Source organism: Elephas maximus, chromosome 3 (genome assembly GCF_024166365.1).
Source record: "Elephas maximus indicus isolate mEleMax1 chromosome 3, mEleMax1 primary haplotype, whole genome shotgun sequence".
Taxonomy (NCBI): Eukaryota; Metazoa; Chordata; class Mammalia; order Proboscidea; family Elephantidae; genus Elephas; species Elephas maximus.
The window spans coordinates 68,973,390-68,979,851 of record NC_064821.1 but is presented as its reverse complement, the minus strand read 5'-3'; the positions used below and the strand labels follow the sequence as shown (position 1 = coordinate 68,979,851).

The 6,462-nt window shown below is 38.0% G+C and overlaps 1 pseudogene; it reads left to right on the top strand.

The window, feature by feature from the left end:
• The first annotated feature begins 1,068 nt into the window (after positions 1-1,068).
• On the top strand, positions 1,069-1,464 carry LOC126071687 (60S ribosomal protein L27-like; annotated as a pseudogene).
• The last annotated feature ends 4,998 nt before the right edge of the window (positions 1,465-6,462 follow it).

The following is a 6,462-nucleotide window of genomic DNA, read 5'->3' as shown; positions in this document are numbered from 1 at the left end:
TTGAATTCACCAGTCGCTCCTTGGAAACCCCGTGGGTCAGTTCTACTCTGTCCTATAGGGTTACTATGAGTCGGAATCGACGCAATGGCAACGAGTTTTTTACCGTGCTTAGAAATCTTTAAAGCTTCATTCCAATTTAACAAGCACTTCTTTAGTGCTGCGCTTGGAGCACCAGGCTCCAAATAACTCAAGTTGTTGATTTCCCATTTTTTTCTCAGCCTCTGCACTGTATGCTGAAGGTACCCCACACTCATTCCTGCCTTCTCACCTTTACCTGGGCTGTTCTCCCTACCAGGTGGCTTCTTTCTTGCCTAAATGAATTCTTGACATATTTTAAGACCCAGATCAGCCTGTACCTCTGTGAAGCCTCCTTTGGCACCATTGATTTTTTTTTTTTTTCCCTTACCCGAACACAAATATCAATTTCAGTTTTTTCACACAGTCATTGTTTTATTCAACCAAAATGTTCCATAATAACAATCAGTCAGTCAAACCCGACCTAGAACTGCCACAGATGACAGAACTACAAGTGAAGGACATTAAGACAATTACTATAACTGTATTCCATATGTTCAAAAAGTTAAGTAGATACATGGAAAACATAAAAGAGATCCAAAGTGAACTTCTTGACATGAAAACTACAATGTTTAACATGACAACTACACTAAATGGGATTAACAGCTGGTTAGTGAATTTGAAGGGATAGCAAAATGAAAGAGAAGAAAACTGAATTTAAAAAAAATGAAAAGAGAATTAGTGAGCTATAGAACAAGTTAAAGGGGCCTAATACACAGGTAACTGGAGTCCTTGAAAGAGAAGAAGGGTGTGGACAGAAAATATATTTGAAGAAATAATGGCTGAAAAATGTTCAAACTTGATGAAAATTATAAACCTACAGATCCAAGAAACTCAACAAACCTCAAGCACAAGAAACAAGAAGAAAACTATACCAAGACATAATCAAATTGTTCAAAAAAAAAAAAAATAGTTTTTTAAGACATAATCAAATTGTTCAAACTTAGTGATAAATAGAAAATCTTAAAAGTAGTCAGAGTGGTTACCATTGAAATGGGGAAGTTCATAAAACCTGGGAAGGTGGTGCCAGTCCTGGCTGGACTCTACTCTGGATGCAAAGTTGTCATTGTGAAGAACATTGATGATGGCACCTCAGACCACTCCTACAGCCATGCTCTGGTGGCTGGAATGGATCACTATTCCTGTAAAGCGGCAGCTGCCATGGGCAAGAAGAAAACTGCCAAGAGGTCTTTTGTGAAAGTTTATAACTACAATCACCTCATGTGCACAAAGTACTCTGGCGATCCCCTTGGACAAAACTGTTGTCAATAAGGATGTCTTCAGAGACCCTGATCTTAAATGCAAGGCCTGGCTGGAGGCCAAGGTCTAGTTTGAGGAGAGGTACAAGATGGCAAAAATAAGTGGTTCTTCTAGAAGCTGCAGTTTTAGATATTTTTTGTCTCAATCATTAAAAATTAAAAAGTAGAGAAAAAAGACATAACGAGGCACAAAGACAAGAATGATGGATTTCTTTTTTACAAACAATGCAAGCAAGAAGGCAGTGGAGCAATGTCTTTAAAGTGTTCCAGCAAAAGTATACCCAAGCAAAAATATCTTTAAAAAATGAAGGTGAAATAATGGTATTTTTAGACATACAAAAGCTAAAAGAATTCATCACTGGCAATGTTAAAGGAAGAAATGTTAAAGACAGCCCTTTGGGCAAAAGGGAAGTGATACCAAATGAAAATCTGGATCTACACAAAAGAATGAAGAGCAGTGGAAATGTAACTATATAAAAAAAAAAAAAATTTATATATAAGGTTTTTTCTTAAAATTTAAAAATTGTTAAAAGATAATTGCCTGGCACAACGTGGTGACTGTAATTAATGTTAAAAAATAAAAATAAAAAGATAATTGCCTGTTTAAACAAAAATAATAACAATGTATTATGAGTGTTATAACATATATAAAGGTAAAATGTATAACAATAACTCAAAGACTTTGAGGGGAGAAATGGAAGTACTCAATTGTAAGGTCTTTATACAATAATGGAAACCCTGGTAGCATAGCAGTTAAGTGCTACGGTTGCTAACCAAAGGAAAAACTATATGCTGCCTATAAGAAATATATTTTTAATATAAATATACAAATAGGTTAAAAGTAACAGGATAGAAAAAGATACCCAGTGCTAACTCTGGTCAAAAGAAAGCTGGAATGGCTATATTAATAGCTGACAAAGGAGCTTTCAGAGAAAATAATATTGCCAGAAATACATAACGTCATTTAATAATGATAAAGGAGTCAATTAATCACGATGACCAATTCTAAACATACATGCAACTAATAAGAGAGCTTCAAAATACCTGAAGCAAAACAGAAGTGCAAAGAGAAACAGACAAATTTACAACTACAGCCAGGGATTTCAATATCCCTCTCTCAATAATTGATGGAACAGTAGGCAGAAAATCAGCAAGGATATAGATTTGAACGACACATTCAATCAATTTGAACTGATTATCATTTACAGAACACTCCACCAAGCAAGAGCAGAATAGACATTCAAGTGCACATAAAACACTTGCCAAGACAGACCACATTCTGGGTCGTAAAACAAGTCTCAATAAATTTAAAAGGATTCAATTCATACAAAACCTTTACTTAGATCTCGTCGGAATTAAATTAGAAACCAGTAACAGAAAGATCTTTGGAAATCCACAAATATTTGAAAACTAAATAACACACTTCTAAATGACTCATACAGAAGAAACCAAAAAGGAATTTAAAAGTATTTTGAGCTGAATTAAAATTAATACACAACATACCAGTGTTTTGGGGATGCTTTTAAAGCAGTATTGGGGGAAATTTATAGCACTAAAATGCCTGTTAAAAAAGGTCTCAAATCAACGACCTCCACTTCTACCATAAGAAACTAAAACAAATCAACAACACAAAAAATCAAACTCAAAGTAAACAGAAAGAAATAATAAAGATCAAAGTAGAAATCAACAAAATATATAAAAAAATATATATATATATATATATAAATAGGAAAACAAAAAAAACTCAACATCAACCAGTGTTTGTTATGTGCCAGGTACAGTGGTCCCTTCTCTTCAGGATTCTCCCACTAATAGGTTCCCACCAAACCCATTGCCATTAAGTCAATTCCAACTCACAGCGACCCTATAGGACAGGGTAGAACTGCCACACAGAGTTTCCAAAGCTGCAAATCTCTACGGAAGCAGACTGCCACATCTTTCTCCTGTGAAGTGGATGGTAGGTTCAAACCGCTGACCTTTTGGTTAGCAGCCAAGCTCTTAACCACTGCACTGCCAGGTCTCCTAGTAGGTTAAACGAACATTAATTGGAAAATAATCACAAGTGTTAATGGTAATGAAGGAATATGAAAGTGCCAGCCCTCCCTGTGAGAACCAGGAAGGCCATTCTAGATGCTTAGAGAATGGGAAGTCAGGTTGATGACTCTAGAGACTATCAGAACTTCAAATCCCATTCTGTATGACCTTGGACAAATAAGCTTTTTTGGTGTTCCTTATCTAAAAAAAAAAAAAAAAAAAAAAGAGGGGTTTAATACAAGTCCCTGCATGACATAGGGCTATTGTGAGTATTAGAGAGTGCCTGGCACATGGTAAATCTTCATCAAATATGGGGGACCATCATATAGATGGGGAGAAAGATATGCAAAGACAGAAAGGGATGAAAGAAGTGTGTCCAGGGAAGGGCCACCTCTCTCCAAGGAAACGACTTATCTCCACTTCAGTGTCATTTTCCAGTGTCAATTAAAGCTGGGCACATAGGTGTATAATTCATTGCAATTGGAACTTAGTGTTTACCAAATTAGTCCAATATAAAAAATTCTGTGGCTTAAACCAGAAGGAAATAAGGTCAATACTTTTTGAGGTGTGGTATGATGTAGGATAAGTGTAGATTCTGTAGCCAATTGCCTTGGCTCAAATCCATGCTCTGCCTCTTTCTAGCTGTGTAACTTGGGTATCTTTCTCAAATCCTCCACCTTGTTTCTCATCTGTAAAATGGGCACAAAAACAGTACCTACCATACAGAGGTGCATGGAGAATTAGATAATGTACACGTATCTGCACAGTGACTAGCACATAGGAAATTCTCAATAAATGATAACTGTCATTAATTCAAAGCTAATAGCATCTCATGATGTAGCTTTGGAGTTAGACAGACAGGTTCAAATCCTGGTTCTACTTACTACCTGTTTGATCTTGGGCAACTTACTACTAATCCTTGAGCCTCCTCTTTTTTGTCTCCTGGAAAGGTAGGGTGGTTTAGTAGTTAGTAGATTCATGAATGGTGGCAATCTCATTCATTCAATACTATAGCCCTTGTTCTTTGCTTGAGAAAAACCAAAACCAAACCCATTGCCGTCAAGTCCATTCTAACTCATAGGGACTGTATAGGACTGAGTATTGGAAACTGCCAGAAATTCAAGCCTAATTTAGAAGAGGATGTGGAACCAGGGATATCATTTTTGATGTCAGATGGATCCTGACTGAAAGCAGAGAATACCAGAAAGATATTTACCTGTGTTTTATTGACTATGCTAAGGCATTAACTGTGTGGATCATAACAAATTATAATGTTGCACAGAATGGGAATTCTGGAACACTTAATTGTGCTCATGAGAAATCTGTACATGGATCAAGAGGCAGTTGTTCAAATAGAACAAGGGGATACTGCATGGTTTAAAGTCAGGAAAGGTGTGCATCAGGGTTATATCCTTTCACCATACCTATTCTTTTTTTTTATTCAATCTGTATGCTGAGCAAATAATCTGAGAAGCTGAGCTATATGAAGAAGAACGGGGCATCAGAATAGGGGGAAGATTCATTAACCTGTGACATGCAGATGTCACAACCTTGCTTGCTGAAAATTAAGAGGACTTAACGACTTACTGTTGAAGATCAAAGACCACAGCCTTCAGTATGGATTATACCTCAATATAAAGAAAACAAAAATCCTCACAACTGGACCAATAAACAACATCATGATAAACAGCGAAAAGATTGAAGTTGTCAAGGATTTCGTTTTACTTGGATCCACAATCAACACCCATGAAAGCCGCAGTCAAGAAATCGAAGGACACATAGCATTGGGAAAATCTGCTGCAAAAGACCTCTTCAAAGTGTTGAAAGGAAAAGATGTAACTTTGCGGACTAAGGTGCACCTGACCCAATCCACGGTGTTTTCAATCGCCTCATACGCATGCAAAAGCTGGACAATGAATAAGACAAAAGAATTGACGCCTTTGAATTGTGGCGTTGGTGAAAAATCCTGAATATACCATGGACTGCCACAAGAACTAACAAATCTATCTTGGAAGAAGTACAGCCAGAACGCTCCTTAGAAGCAAGGATGGCAAGACGTCTCACATACTTTGGACACGTTATCAGGAGGGATCAGTCCCTGGAGAAGGGCATCATGCTTGGTAGAGTGTCAGTGAAAAAGAGGAAGACTCTCAGTGAGATGGACTGACACAGGGGCTGCAATAATGGGCTGAAGCATAGCAACAATTGTGAGGATGGCACAGAACTGGGCAGTATTTCTGTTGTGGAGTCTGAGTCAGAACTGATTCGATTGCACCTAACAGGACAGAGTAAATCTGCCCCATAGGGTTTCCAAGGATTCAAGCTGCCAGCTGTCTGGTTAGCAGCCATAGCTCTTAACCACTGCACCAGCAAGTTTCCTGCTTGAAAAAGGGACAGAATAATTTTAACCAAACCATTGTACTTATGTGCTGTGGATTATACTATTTTACAAGTTTTTTTTTTTTTTAATGTAATCCTCATAACCTTTACCACCTCCATTCTACAGGTGAGGAAATTGAGGCAGAGAGGTTAAGTGACTTGCCCAAAGTCACATGGGCACAGTCAGGATTCAAATCCAGGCAGTCCAACTCCAAGTTTAGAAACAACCAGGAATTAACTACTGGAGGTAGTTTTCTCTTACCATTCATAGGTAGAACATTTTTAGGCTTCAGCTACACCTGGACATCAGGAATAATGCATGTATTTTCTGCCCAGCCCCACTCTTAGAATATAAATTGAAAATTTCCCCTAAATCCACTGGTTGTGGGAAAAAAGCTTTTTACTGAGCACCTCTCCATGAGGGTGTGTACATGCATGGGAGGAGCCCCGGGGGCAGTGTTTTAAGAACTCACTGCTCAATTTGAATCCACCAGCCACTCTGGAAATACGTGGTAGCCGGTGACTTTGGCTAACCAAAAGGTCGGCAATCCAGATCCACCCAGCACTCCTTCTAAACTCTATGGGGTCAGTTCTACTGTCCTATGGGGTCGGAGTTGGAATCTACTTGATGGCAACAAGTATTGTTCCTAGGTTCTGCCATTTCAAGATGGGACCAATATGCCTAGTACAGGGTAACATGCACAGGTAAACACAT